A 14,719-nucleotide genomic window follows, 5' to 3' on the forward strand; every position below is an offset into this window, starting at 1 on the left:
CCCACATATCAATTTGAAAAGTAGTAAAATTAGACTCAGAAATGATAAAAATCTATCAACTGATGTGATTCAAAGAGAAAGATCGTGAGAAAAAACTGCCTATCACCCCAAAATATAAACAATATTCAACACAAAGTTCAAACTAGAATATTTAAAAATAAATTGTTTATTGAATGTCTATTATGTGCCAAACACTGTGCTCAAACATCACTGTACAAATAAGTTTGCATTGTGAATTTTAATTAAAATGGCCTTTATGCTAGTCGGGTTCTTTACCTAATTTATTAGAAAGGTAAGGATAGCTCATGCAGCAGTTGAGAGCACTTACTGGCTTTAGTGGGTATCAGAGATGGTGCTTCAATCTGGCTCTGCTAATTACTGGGTGTTTGACCTTGGGCAAGTTATTTAGGTTTCAGTTTTCTCAGTTATAAAGAAAGGATTACAATAGTATGTACCTCATCCAGTCACTTAGGAGAATTAAATTAGGTATTTCACATGCATGGTACCTAGCACATACTAATCACTTAATGTTAAGTACTATTAGAAACAGTAAGTAGTAGTTTATTGGTATTATTTTAATCAAAGATCTGCAGGGCTGACATGCAGTCTCCAGCTGCTGCTGGTTTTCTGAATGGTATAACATAATTCTCGGTTAAGTCAGGCCCTCCCACCTTCTTGAGGCTAGGGTAACAGAATCCACTGAGAACTGTTTTCTATAATCCATATTTAAAATCTAATATTAAAAATATCTTCTCCATTCTACAGAACATCTATATTCCTGGTGTTCTGGTGTTCTTAGGATGACAACACTAGCAGAATTAGCAGTGTTTCATTGGGTTACAGCATTTATTAGCTCCAGTGAACAATCCTTTACAACAAATGCTTTCTGAGTTTCTATCCATGCCACAGCCACTCTCAATTGTTACAGAAACCCTATACTGCAGGACAAGAGGAAAGAAAAATTAAGCTGTAGTTCTAGTCCTCAAAGTTCTTTTGTTCTAAGAATCTGAAACCAATGGCCTCTTTGTTGCTAAATTCCAGGTACACCTTTCCATCCTTATCTCACTTGACCTCTCTGCGGCACCTGACACTTTCTCTTTCTTGAAAACTCTCTTTCTGGCAGCTCAGTTATAGCGTCTCTTGAACCCACACTTAAATGTCAATGTTCCCCAAGATTCTCTTAATCTTGTTTTATAGGGATCCAAGATGAAATGCCTACATGGGCCACAGGGGTGGGCCATGGCCAGACTTTGGCAAACTTTGCTTATCTAAAGGCAGCAGACTCAAACCAGTTCCAACAAGTTGTTGCGATTAAAACACACAGGCACACGTGGACCCAAGGTTTCCAGATCTTCCAATTTTTCAAAGAAGACAAAAATCCAAATTTTCCCACAAAATCTTTTCCATGTCAGCAGCTCATTTAAACTGTTGAAATACAAGATGCATGACCTTGAGCAAGTTATTTTACAAATCTGTTTCCTCATCTATAAAGTGTCAGTGATAAAGTCACACACAAAGAGTGAATGTCAAACAAAACATTTTTACAGGCTTTCATTTTAATGTCTGCTCTACATCTACCCCAAGACTAGATTATCCCAGGTTTCAAGCAAATGTATAAAACTGTGAATATGCATAAATGTATTTTACTGGAGAAGGGGCCAGAAAGTTCATCAGATTCCCAAAAAAGACTAAGAACCACTGACTAAACCAAATTTTTCTAATTCTACAACTTCAGCTGTTACCTATACGAGGATGGTTCCCAAATCTACATCCGGTCAACCTATGAAGACCACTTTTACCTCCGTAACAGCCTCTCCACTGACCTCTCCATCTCCACTGCCACCTCGTGAGTCCAAACCTTCAATCTCTTCTCAGCAGCTGTCTCACTTGCCCTCCTTTGTTCCACTTTTTGTACGATTCAAATCTTCTAAAATGCAAATAATTTATTTGGCCAAAGGCCTACATAAATGTAAAATGAATCCAAATCCCTTGGCCTAAGTACAAACTCCTTAGGACCTGGTCAGGCTGACCACTCCCTCTCCCATTATAGATTCCTACTCCCCCAATTCCTACAATTTGCAATACAGAATACTCCTTTGTCCTTAGGCATTTATTAGTACTTGCAGGTCCCACCTCCTGGAATGCCTTTCTAACTCCTCCCATTCGCTCAGGGCAGAAATCCCCCCCTGGAAAATGCTAACTGCTTGCCCCTAGGCCAGAATAAGTAGGTTTCCTTCCTGCAGGCTAAACTATCCCTCACCATTCAAAGATGTAAATATCAGCTTTATTTTTCTTCTGCAGTAGACTGAAAACTCCTCAAGGGCAGACAATGTGTCTTTTTATTACAAGGCCCAGGGCTACCACTAAAGAAGCTAATCTGTTAAATGAATGAAACAGCACTGGCTTCAGCAAATCCTACCATCACCTCAGATAAACATCCTACCCTCCCAAGGTGAGCCTACCAAAGCCACAGACTACTCAGCCCTTCAAAGCCATGCAACACACACAGCTGCAGGCAGATAACTTCAAGAGTTTAAAAGGAGCTAGAAGTAAACCCACCTTCTTTGCCCACTGGTATACTTACCACTCCTTTACATTTACCAACTCACAGAGTTCAACGACAGAGACTAGGCTAACATCAAGCTACTGAAACTTTCTGTGAATATACTGCTGATTTTTTACTGGCACAAAAATATTTATTTGCCCCATGAAAGTAATTATTATATTGTATCTGTACTCAAATACTTATTAGTATTAATATATGCTGAGTCAAGCACTCATTCACATTGAAAAATTCACATCGAGAATATTAAAAAATCTTTAAAGGAAAATATTATATAAAGGTCACGTACCAGGCACCACTCTAAAGGCTTCATGTGCAATTCCTCATTTAATCATCACAGCAACCCTATGAAAAAGGTGTTATTATCACCCCCTTTCACAGATGAATAAACTGAGACTTAATGAGAGTAAGTAATTTATCCAAGTTACATAGGTAGGATTCAAAGGCAATTTGTCTCCACAGCCCAAGCTTTTAAGCAATACAAAACTATACAACATTGTTAAATGGAAGATCCTGAAATTATGCGGTACGCACATACAATCACAAAATAGGGAAAAACACACACACACAACAAAATGTTAACAATGGTTATCTCCTGAATGGGATGAATATGAGCAAATATTACCTTTAGTCAGAAAAAAAGCAAACAAACAAGAGAAATAGTATAGACGGTGCTAATAGAAAAGTAGAGTGGGCTAGGGGAATTAAGAGCCAAGCACATGGGCTATCTCATCTAATCTTTACATCATTACATCAAAAACAAGTTATTTCCATTTTATAGATAAAGACTGAGGAACCTGCCCAGTGGAAGAACTGGGATCAGAACCCAAGGCCCAGCCCAAATACGGCTGACTGCAGGATACTATGCTACAAATAAAATGCAACCAAAAAGCTGTCTTAAAACCAAGTCACGTTCTGGGAAAGAATCAGAACCAAGTAGCCTGGCATCTTAAGTGCAAGGAGGGGAAAAAAGAGAGACCTAAGGTTTTCATTTTAAGCTGATCAAAAGTAACTCTGCGAGTGTCCCCAAAAAGCCAGGACCAGCCATTACAGTCGGGGTTCTGGAACAAACTCATACCTAAAGGAAGTGGGGAGGAGACTCCACTGCTGTTTGTTTTGCAAAGCACAGAGTCGCATTAGCATAAGTTAAATGGACTTGGATGGGACACCATTGTATATGCAGTGGAGTATCTCCTTTGGGGACAATTTGCTGCCTCCACCCCAGTCTCACCAATTCATCCATTGTTTACAAGTTACCAGGTGTGTGTGGGGAGACACGGAGTGCTACCTGTCTCAGAATATTGCTGTTAACTGTATTCACATACAAATACCTCTCATTATCAATAACTACTGTTCCAAAGCTGGATAGTGAGAGCTACTAACCCTGGGGAAACATTTCAGGTAAGAATGAATGGATCAGCATTTTTTTTTGAAATGACATGTTTAATTTTGGGTGCTCTGACTTGGAAATTTTTAAATCCATCTAAACTATAATTTCATTTCTCTAAAAATAGTACTAACATTACTCACTGAGAAAAATGGTTGGGGTAGGGTATACAAATTTCCTTACACAATCTTTTGGAGGAAAGAAAACGATTACTTCAGACTTATAAATGAAAATTAAACATCTGTTTTTGAAACTAAATATTTAATAGTGAAAAAGTATATTACCTTAGCAACTTAAAATTCATTCAATATTTGCCTTGAAAGTCTTTTCTTAGTTTCAAATACAATGTATTTGAAACCCACCATTCCTTCAAAAATAAAGTAGCCCATGGGGTGATTAGATTAGGAAAGACGTGGAGGCCGGGGGAGTTCAAAACTTTTGGGATTTGTTCATATACAGATTTTGAAAGTCTGGGAATATGACGCCAACAATATACCTTAAAAATATCAAATTATGAGGCAAAGAGATTTTTTTAAACCTTAAAACGTCCTAAGAGACTCATAGACTGATTTCTTCCATCCAATATGCTCCAAAAATAAGGACAAGCTATAACAGAAGTAATAATTTTGGGTACACAGTATATGAAAACATCGAAATCAATAAGCAATTTCAATTAATCAATAAAGTTAAACAACCATTAAATGTAATTTGCATTTTTGTAAGAAATCCATACAGTCTCAAATATCAAGCCTTAAGTAAAATACTAAATGGCTGGATGGTTGTCATTATGGAGAAACAGAAGTTTTACTTTAGGCAGACAAAAGGAAAAGAAGACACAGTAAGAATCACAGAAGGAATCTCACTTCCACGCCTAACAGAAGTCAGCACTGACCAAGTCCTGGGTTACCCCTTGCCATCTGCAAGTACCACCTTGTCCCTGGGTAACAGTGCTCTGGGGGGTGGGGGGGGTTGAGCGGTCAGAATGTGGAACACCTCTGCCAGCCAACTCCAGCCTGCTACCAGGCAGGACACACATACCTACACACAACCTCCTGTCCTAGGTCTGCTAAAAAAAAGCTGGGAAGAAAAGAGCGAATGAAAGAGGAAAAATCACCTCTCCAAACATGCCCACGCTGGGGGCTGGGAGTGGGGGGCAGGGCACATTAACATTTCGACTTCCACACTAAAGAACACCAGGAGATTAAGTGTAGCCACAGGAAACATCCCATCCCCGAAAACCAGGAAATCTAGATTTGGAAATTTAAGTTTTCGATTTTTTTTTTTTTTTAACTTTCAAAACTCACGGCACCAAAATATAGCAAAATTGGATCCGTTTAAACATAGGAAAAAAAAAAAAAAACCCATACCCAAACCACACCGTGTCAGCTATGTTCAGTTCCCCGAGGACTCTTCCACAGACCCTTTTGAGTTGTGGCAATAACAAGTTTCCTTAAAATGCCCATTTTTCTATTTCTAGGGTCGAACCTAAGAGTATCACAGAAATCCAAATAGTTGCTATCAGAATAAATAAACGACTGATCCTTAAACTGCAGACTTTGTTTCAGGAGCTGCCCTGCCCACCTCCACTCCCTCCTCATTCTTAATGCTTCCTAGCAGGGTCCGTCCTGAGAACCTGGGTCTCCCTCTTGGGTCCCGTCCCCGCGCTTGTTTTCCCGGACATTGACCAAATAGGACAGGAAACTCCTCCATCTGGGGGCTGCTCGAGACATCCAGCCCCCTCTCACTGACAGGCTCCTCACCGCTCCCTACCTCTTTCCCTCAGCAAGGCTGTCCAGAAAAGGGGGCTCGAGACCCAAAGGAGCCCGGGATGGGAGGAGGGTGGGTGCTCAATCTGAACCTAACACCCCCGGTTTCCGGGGTGAGGGCTAAAAAAGCGATTAGGAAAGCCTGCCCCGTAGAAATACCACCCGAATTTACCTCCTCCCTTCCCACTGCAACAAGCCCAGTCACTAACTAATAAGCTAAGACAAATCCCTGGAAAACTTTTGCAAACGGGCCGAGAGGGCCCTCTCCCCAGCCGGGGGGCTCCCGGGGAAGGGGCTGGAGTCTGCAGCCCTGGAAGGGCTCGCCGGGGAGCGGGCGAGGGGTGCAGGGGCGGAGTACCTTCCACGGACAGGAACTGGCAAAGAGTTTCAAAATAGCCGAGTGCTCTCCCCCACGCCCTCGGGGGTCGCGAGCGCTAGGACCGGGGCTCCCCGAAAGGAGACCAGCCCCCAATTCGGGCCTAAAAGGAAACTTTCCGGGCCGCGGCTGCACCTGACTCCTCACCACCCCTCCACCCCACCCCACGCCCGCCAGGCCGCCCGCCCCGCCCCGGCCTGGCCGCCCGGAGCGCAGAGGAGGGGGAGAAATAAATTCAACTATTACCGGAATCGGGGGTGGGGGGCGTCGGCGAGAGACCGGGGGAGGGGGCGGCTGGGCGCCCATTCCCCGCTCCTAGGCCCTGACGCCCCGGTCCCGGCCGCCCGGGCCTGCCGCCCCGCGGGGGAGCTTTCCGGGGCCCCGCGCAAGATTCGGCCCAGCAGCAGCGCCGCCGTCCCGCCCGGAGGCCCCGGGGGACCCGAAGGGGCGCGGGGAGGCCCGGGGTGCGGGGTCAGGGCGCGGCCGCTGTGGCGCCCGCCGGCCCGAGGCCTAACCGGCGCCCCCCCCCCCCCCGCCACCCCAGCCCGCGCAGGCCGCGCCGCTCGCCCCGCTCCGGCCCCGGCTGCACCCCCGCCCGGCGGCCCGCCGTCGTCGACCGTGGGCGCCCCCCAGGCCCCCGAGTCCCCAGCCCCCACCACCCCGGCGCCGGCCCCTCTCACCCTTTCATTCTCTGCCCGGGGCCTGGCGCGGGCCGGCGAATCCCCGGCCTCACGTAAGCGCGCTCGCCGCCCGCCCTGCCTGCGCGGCCCAGCCCGCCGCCCTACGGGAGCCCGGGGATGTGGGCCGGGCCTGGGGCCGCCTCTGCTTACCTTTCAGCTGCTTTTTTTTTTTTCTCCTTCCCCCCTTTTCCCTCGGCTGGTCTGACAGATCAGAGTGAGAGGCGCTGGCAATGGACTAGGAAGCTCGGCCGCCGCTGCTACTGCTCCCCCCTGGGCTCCGGCGAGAGCCTTTCCCTGTCAAGCAAGAGGGGTGAGGATCATATTTTTATTTTGGAAACTAAAAAGTGCTCCCAGGGTCGGTGATTATTAAGGGGAAATCCCTGAATATACTCTCCAGCCAAGAAGGCAGGGCTGCCGGAGCTGCACAAGAAGAGGCAGCAGCCTCCTACAGCACCACTACAGGCACTGCGAGGACATAACACCAGAGAGCCGCTCCTCTGCCCTCCGAAACGACAACTTTCCTACCATCTTGGAGGCAGAGGAAAGGGGGGCCGGGGGGAAAAGTGCACCCGCTCCCGATAAAGTACAAATTTCGACTTCTCATCTCTGGAAAAAAGTCCACACCGGCCGTCTACACCGGCGCCTGGGGGGAAAAGCGGGGAAGAAACTGGGGGTGCTTGAGAAACGTTTGCATTTGCACCAGAGGGAAAAATGTTTCTGCATCTTCTGATGGCAAGAAATCTTTACAAGACACAGGTTTTCCGGTGATTATTGTTTTCTATTTTCTGTTTAATTTTTTCCATGTTCGTGGGAGTGGTGTTTGAATTTTTTTTCAGGCTAATAATGATTTTTTTTTCCGTTACAGATCTAAGTTCTGGGTCTGGTGGTCAGTTTATAAATTTGGACTTCAAGAGACTTCCTAGCCACTTTACTTGTCTATTTATTTATACGTTTTTGTATTGATATACAGAGAGATTTATATGTTTCCTTATAGATAAAAATTTGTGTTATATATTCCCCTCCAAACTGAGATTGCTGGAAGACAGTTGTAAAGGGATGTCTTTTGTCTCCTTTTCTCAAAGCAATGTAAATAAAACCTATTGATTGTCCAGAAGGGCAAGATACAGTTGTTTATTTTTCACAGTGCAAATTAAGGCAGAGATCACTGGGGGCATAAATACAACTTAAGTATAACTGACCACCTTTATAGAAATAATCCTAATGCTGTTATGGTCTGCCCATGAAGAAATGTTACTGTACAACTGAAAACAGATTTTAAAGACAGCTTTAGATTTTCTCTGAGTACAATTGCTTATTTAGCATTATGTACAGGCATTTAATTTTTATTTTAATTTAGATCCTTTAAGGTTTAGATCTTTGGTGCGTTACACATGTTGCTGTCCACTTTCTGTGTCACAGAATTGAGAAATGTGTCTATTGTTGTTAGAGTTGAAATGTTCAGAATTTCTAATGTGCTGCCAAACTGTGTGAAGTGCTTTTAATATATTGCAATGGATGTCATGAATCTACATTTTTCCAATAAGCAAAGCTTAGTAGAGAGATGGGAACAAAGTCACACAGTGCAGAGCTAACACAGAGGTGAGGGAGAGAAGGGTGCTGCCCACTTGCAACAATTCCCATAGAACTCTTACTGGAGAAGAACAAATTGCAGAGATATTTTGCTGTTTTTATGAAGAAAGAGAAGAATACTAGAAAATGAACAAAAGGTCTTGTTGTATGTTCTACAGGGAATGATGAATTGAATCTTGTACGAAGAGTTATTTTTCTGACGCAGGTTGGCTGACATAGTGGGAATGAATTTGTAATAGTAGTGCCTTGCATCAGTAGAATATTTTTAATTGGGGTATAGTTACTTTACAATGTTGTGTTTCTGCTGTACAGTGAAGTGAATCAGCTATGTGTATACATATATCCCCTCTTTTTTGGCTTTCCTTCCCATTTAGGTCACCACAGAGCATTGAGTAGAGTTCCCTGTGCTATACAGCAGGTTCTCATTAGTTATCTACTTTATATGTATTAGTGTATATATGTCAATCCCAGTCTCCCAGTTCATCCCACCCACCCACCCCTTACCCCTTTGGTGTCCATACGTTTGTTCTCTATGTCTGTGTCTCTATTTCTCCCTTGCAAACAGGTTCGTCTGTACCATTTTTCTAGATTCCACATGTATGCGTTAACATACGATATTTGTTTTCCTCTTTCGACTTACTTCACTCTGTATGACAGTCTCTAGGTCCATCCAGGTCTCTACAAATGACCCAATTTAGTTCCTTTTTATGGCTGAGTAATATTCCATTGTATGTACGTACTACATCTTCTTTATCCATTCATCTGTCAATGGACTCAGTAGAATATTTAATTTCTTTCATTTAAAATTTATTACAAAGCATTTAGAAATAACTGATGACTCACTTTAAAATGTTTGTTTTTTGAGCTTCCAAATTTAGAAATTCCCATAATGTTAAAATGAGTTCAGATATTGCATGTAACAGATATTTATTATTTTCATGCTGACCCCCATCTTTATCATTTATATTTGAATACAGTACCTGAATAGTCTTGGTTTTCTTTTGCAGTTTTTTTCCCTTACTCTTTGCTAGAAAAATCTAAAGTAATTAAAGTAAAATTAACTGATTCTTATCATCTCAGAAACCTCAGTTATGAAGTTGTGTTCTGTTCACAGTTGTTTTTTTAATGTTTGGAAATCGAACACTTCGGTCATAACAAGGAAATCCATTCCCTTAATGAAGAAATCTGGTGGACTTGAAAAACGTGTTTTTGAGCAACTTGTTTCTTATATGTGACATGACATGACTTTGTAGATATGCTTTGAATTTTTCGAGAAATTAAGATGTGTTTGCTTTAAGCTGACTGGACCCTTTTATGCAATCCCTCTTGTGACCAACAAGCTTGTTTGCGTGATGTCCATCTGGGATAGGGATATGGTGCATAATCTTAGCATTTCAATGTCTTTCTGTTTATAAAGCTTGACTTGTACAGGGCTGTGATCCATGATGTTTATCCACCAGCTGAGCTAAATAGCCCAGACTTGGGGAATTACAGCCCCAACAAGAAGAAATCCTGCTACGTTTGTAACATTGGTGAATTTGATTGGTCAGTGTTTATTTCGGTTGATAATTGAACTCATTTCAGGTGTTATTATCTCTAATTCCTAGAAACTACAGGTGCTGACAAAACTACTGACATAATTAACCTTAAATAAATGTATTTTGCCCAATAAAATTCCCAATACTGTACTCAAATTTGGCTAACATTGAGCCCCTAATACATCTTGGTAACCTTGCTGGACACTTTTATGTATGTGCTCTGGTTTAATTCCCCCAAGGGCTCCAAAAAGTATTATTTTTCTTTCCCTTCTCCCCTCCTCCTCCTCCTTTCCACTTCTTTCTTCTTTTAAATACAGTTGGGATAATCGTCTTCAATTTCAAGGAATGTAGACGTTCTTGGCCCTAAGGCTTTCGATAAGACTCCAAATCCTTTCGCTCTATAGTTTCTGAGGTGCCTTCCACAGCTCTATACGCTATATCTGGAAATGCTAAGTTTCTGCCATTTACTCTTTGCCAAAAACAGAGTAGGCAGTAGCTGGAGCCCCTTCATTCACTAGTGGCAACCAGTGGCTTATTTCACCTTCACGAAGTCTAGTACCTAAGTCTATCCATTGTTTTGAGACAAATATATATTTGTCAATTGAAATGCACTGTGTTTAAGAGAGATTTCCTTCCTGATCCTGAAAGTGAACAGTACATGTAATGAACTAGCATAATTAGAAATCTTACCTATGTTGTAAAGTTATGGTAGTTTCTAAAAGATCTAGTCAGTGGATGAAGTGACCTGGAGCCTCATATGCCAGAGTTTTACCTATGTGATACTTAGAGCAGTAGTGTCTTTTATTTATTCTGTTATTATGCCTTAATTTCACAAGTAGCTTGTTTTGGCCTTTAGTTGAAATAGGAGATACTTGCCTTAATATTTTTACTATTATAAACTTTAATTGATCTGCCTTTTGGTATTGATTTTAATTTTGTAAAAATTAACCACCTTATTGTGAACACTATGGTGAAGAAAATGCCACCTAGGGAATTCCCTGGTGGTCCACTGGTTAGGACTCCGCACTCTCACTGTCAAGGGCCCAGGTTCAATCCCTGCTCCGGGAACTAAGATCCCACAAGCCACGGGGTGTGGCCAAAAGAAAAGAAAAGAAAATACAACCTATATTCTTAAAAGAGCTCATTCACAGATTGTGTGGATTTAAAGTGAAAGATTTATGCATGTTTAATATATTAGATGTTTTTCAGCAATAAAGCCATGCCTTTATTGGCGAATGTTTTGCTGACAGAATCACCAAGTGTTTAAAAAGACACTGACAGCAGACATGGTTATACAAATTTAGTGGGGGGGGGGGGTTTGAGAGAGTAGGGGTGTGATTATAAACCTTCCCTAATCACAGAAATGTTTTTTTCTAACATTTCTAAAGGCAAACTCTGAAGTCATACCAAGAGGTCCCTAGTAGTTTGAAAACTTCCAAGGAGGTGAAAAGAAGTGTGTGTACAGAGCCTAAAAGTTTTCAAAAATCATACTATTATGATGGCCATAAATGTAAATTTTTTTCACTTTAAGCATTTCTGTTTTGGAAACATTTGTTGGTAATGTTTCTATCTAAAACAAAGATTTTAGTTGTACTGTGGTTACTGTGCCACGAAGAAAATGTTTCTGAGACAAGCATTGTATTTGGGAGACATCCACATCATAGCTTTAGGTTATTCGAATATGACATTTCTATAATACAGATGCAACTATAGTCAAAACACACATGATCAGGTAATCTCCAAGTTCTGACACCTACCCAGGGGCACTGAGACCTGGGGACTACTACCTAATGCCAAGCCAGAAACCAAGAAAGTCTTTTTTTTTTTAATCCCCATAAGGGACAAAAGGTATCCTCCAAAAACCAGATGGTCACTGGCAGCAGCAGGGGCAAGACATGTCCCTGGTGCCATTTCACTGCCTTCTCGTCATGCTGCAGACAGAGGATGTGCCATCGCCTTGGCCATAGCATTCTTGGGCCGTTTTATTGACTCCTTACCTTAACACTGAGGAAAACACCTCTCCAACTGAGGTCGTTTTCTAAGTAATGGTTAGTAAAAACACCCCAAAGCAGTATTAAAGATTGGATTTGGGCAGAATTATAAGTGTTAGTCAACTTTCTCTATAATTCATTATGAGAAAACTGAGTCCCAGAGGTGGTGGTTAGCTAAATCATTGTAGTAAGAAGAGAAATCCATAGAGTCCTCGGAATAATAGGCAGAGATCAGCACAAAGGTGACAGTGTTCATTTCTGCTACGTTCCTGGTTAAGCAAGCTTTGTAGACCCGCTGGGAACTTAACCACTATTTCCATGGGAAAATAAATCCCAGGTTCCAAATAACTAATTCACAGTGATATTCTGGAACACAGCCCATTAATAAGTTTGGACTTCCTGTACTATAATAACTTTGCCATATATTTGTTACAGGCTGCCAGAATTCAATAGTAAGGGTGGGGAAAAGGGGGAAATCCTCTCATTCAGTTAAAGTAAGGAATAACTATTTAACACAATTTAAACAGCTTGATTTAAATTCAGGTAAGGAAGATTATCAAAGATATAATATGGTGAGGCCAGTTGCAGTACACCAGGAAGAGGAAAAGACCTCAGTCAAAAATAAAAATTGTACTGTTTACCTTAACTGTATACACTGGTGTTTCTGTTTTATACATACCTGGGTGCTGTATGGTCTTAGAGTAGGTATTTGCATTTTGTGTTATTTTTAAGGAAAACCAGAAGGAGAAAGAAATGAGGGCACAGAAGTAGATAAGATTCTACTAGAAATTACCCAACCTAGCCTCCTCCTATTAGGCTGATGCTGCTTTTGCCCCGCAGAGCAAGCCACGGCCATTCTCGTCGTGATGCCTCTGTTGTTCTCAGCTCGGCCAGGTAAATCCCACTCTGCTCTGAGGACTGGTTCAAAATCTTGTTCCTGAAGCCTTCTGGTGCCAACCTGAGTGTACAGTGACCTTATTCTCACTTTAATGCTTTGAGTTTTCTAGGATTTCTCTTTTCCCCACATGCGTTCCTTTTGTGCAGGAGGAGCTCTAATGGTTTAAGAGCTTAATCTCCAGTGCAGGCCATCTGGTTTAGAAACTTGGCTCCACCATTTCCCTTGGTAGTGTGACCCTCGGCAAGCTACTTAACCTCTAAGGAATAAGAACAGTACCTACCTCATTGCATTGTTTGAGGATTACAGGGCATAGTGCACAAGGCGGGTCTTAGTGCCCTGTAAAGGTCAGCTGCTCTCTCTGGTTGCTTGCCAGTAAACACCTTACAGGCAGCACATCCCAAGGTCAGGGAGTACTGCTTTGTTTGTGTTGTGTTTTGTTTTTAAACACTACCAAGACAGTGGCCTTAGCAGCGCTAGTCACAAGTTGAATTAATTCAATACAGAAAAAGATAGAAGACTATGATTATGCCATACCAAATACCTACAAAAACAATCCTTTTTTTTTTTTTCCAGATATTTTTGAATACCCAGATAGTTGACAGTAGCAAAGATTTTTAAGTTTAGCCGAGATTTGGGTGTCCTTCAGACTCAATCAAGGTCTTAAAGAATATAAAATCAGGACTTCCCTGGTGGCGCAGTGGTTAAGAATCCGCCTGCCAATGCAGGGAACACGGGTTCGAGCCCTGGTCCAGGAAGATACCACATGCCAAGGAGCAACTAAGCCCGTGCACTACAACTACTGAGCTTGCGCTCTAGAGCCTGCGAGGCACAACTACTGAGCCGTGTGCCACAACTACAGAAGCCCACACACCTAGAGCCCGTGCTCCGCAACGAGAAGCCACCGCAATGAGAAGCCCGCGCACTGCAACGAAGAGTAGCCCCTGCTCACAGCAACTAGAGAAGAGCCTGTGTGCAACAACAAAGACCCAACACAGCCAAAAATAAAATGTAAATAAATAAATAAATTAAAAAATATATATATATATAAAATGAGATACAGGAAGAGTACATACAGAACATATAGCAAGAGAAATATTGTGACCAGTTAATGCCTTTTCATTAGCCGTTCTAAAGAGAGAGATGCATTTAAATTTCAATATGAGATATTGGAGAAGACTTTTCTGACAACAAGGCATAAAAAGGTTTACGAAATATCTTCGAAGCAAGTCATCCTGGGACTTCCCTGGTGGTGCAGTGGTTAAGAATCCACCTGCCAATGCAGGGGACACGGGTTCGAGCCCTGGTCGGGGAAGATCCCACATGCAGCGGAGCAACTAAGCCTGTGCGCCACAACTACTGAGCCTGCGCTCTAGAGCCCATGAGCCACAACTACTGAGCCCATGTGCCACAACTACTGAAGCCCACACGCCTAGAGCTGTGCTCCGCAACAAAGAAAAGCCACCGCAAGGAGAAGCCCACACACCGCAACAAAGAGTAGCCTCTGCTCACCACAACTAGAGAAAGCCCATGTGCATCAAGACCCAATGCAGCCATAAATAAATAAATAAATAAATTTTTTTAAGAAGTCATCCCACAAAGGGAATAGTAGGTGTTTGACACATTTAATGTTTCCAATGAACTGTTTGATAGGGCAGGTACTAGTTTATTGTTTTAAAATGCAGAGTGTTAAGGAGTAGACACAGTGTGGGGTTTAGATCAGAAAACCATGTGTGAATTCCAGAGCTAATATTTATTTACTAACTGTACAAACTAAGGCAGTTTCCCTAGACCCTCAAACCTCAGTGCCCTCATTCTCAACACAATTGCTTGCATAAGATGATTTATAGAACCATATGTAGTATACTATATGACATATATCAGCCACTCCACAACTGTCCATTTCCATTTTTTGTTGCTGAATTCGTAGAAA

At 42.4% G+C, this 14,719-nt stretch overlaps 1 protein-coding gene and 1 long non-coding RNA gene across 2 annotated transcripts in view; one reads left to right on the plus strand and one right to left on the minus strand.

Moving 5' to 3' along the window:
- INO80D (INO80 complex subunit D) overlaps window positions 1–7,061 on the minus strand; it is a 59,119-nt gene extending 52,058 nt beyond the window's left edge. The window contains exon 1 of the mRNA XM_061186744.1: window positions 6,923–7,061. The gene's annotated coding sequence lies outside the window, so the exon portion shown is untranslated. The remainder of the gene's footprint in view (window positions 1–6,922) is intronic.
- On the plus strand, window positions 6,723–7,876 carry LOC133088724 (uncharacterized). Its single transcript, XR_009700540.1, has 3 exons — window positions 6,723–6,825; window positions 6,981–7,536; window positions 7,638–7,876. It is a non-coding gene; the product is annotated as an uncharacterized LOC133088724 (long non-coding RNA).
- Window positions 7,877–14,719: the final 6,843 nt, after the last annotated feature.

Source organism: Eubalaena glacialis, chromosome 1 (genome assembly GCF_028564815.1).
Source record: "Eubalaena glacialis isolate mEubGla1 chromosome 1, mEubGla1.1.hap2.+ XY, whole genome shotgun sequence".
NCBI lineage: Eukaryota > Metazoa > Chordata > Mammalia > Artiodactyla > Balaenidae > Eubalaena > Eubalaena glacialis.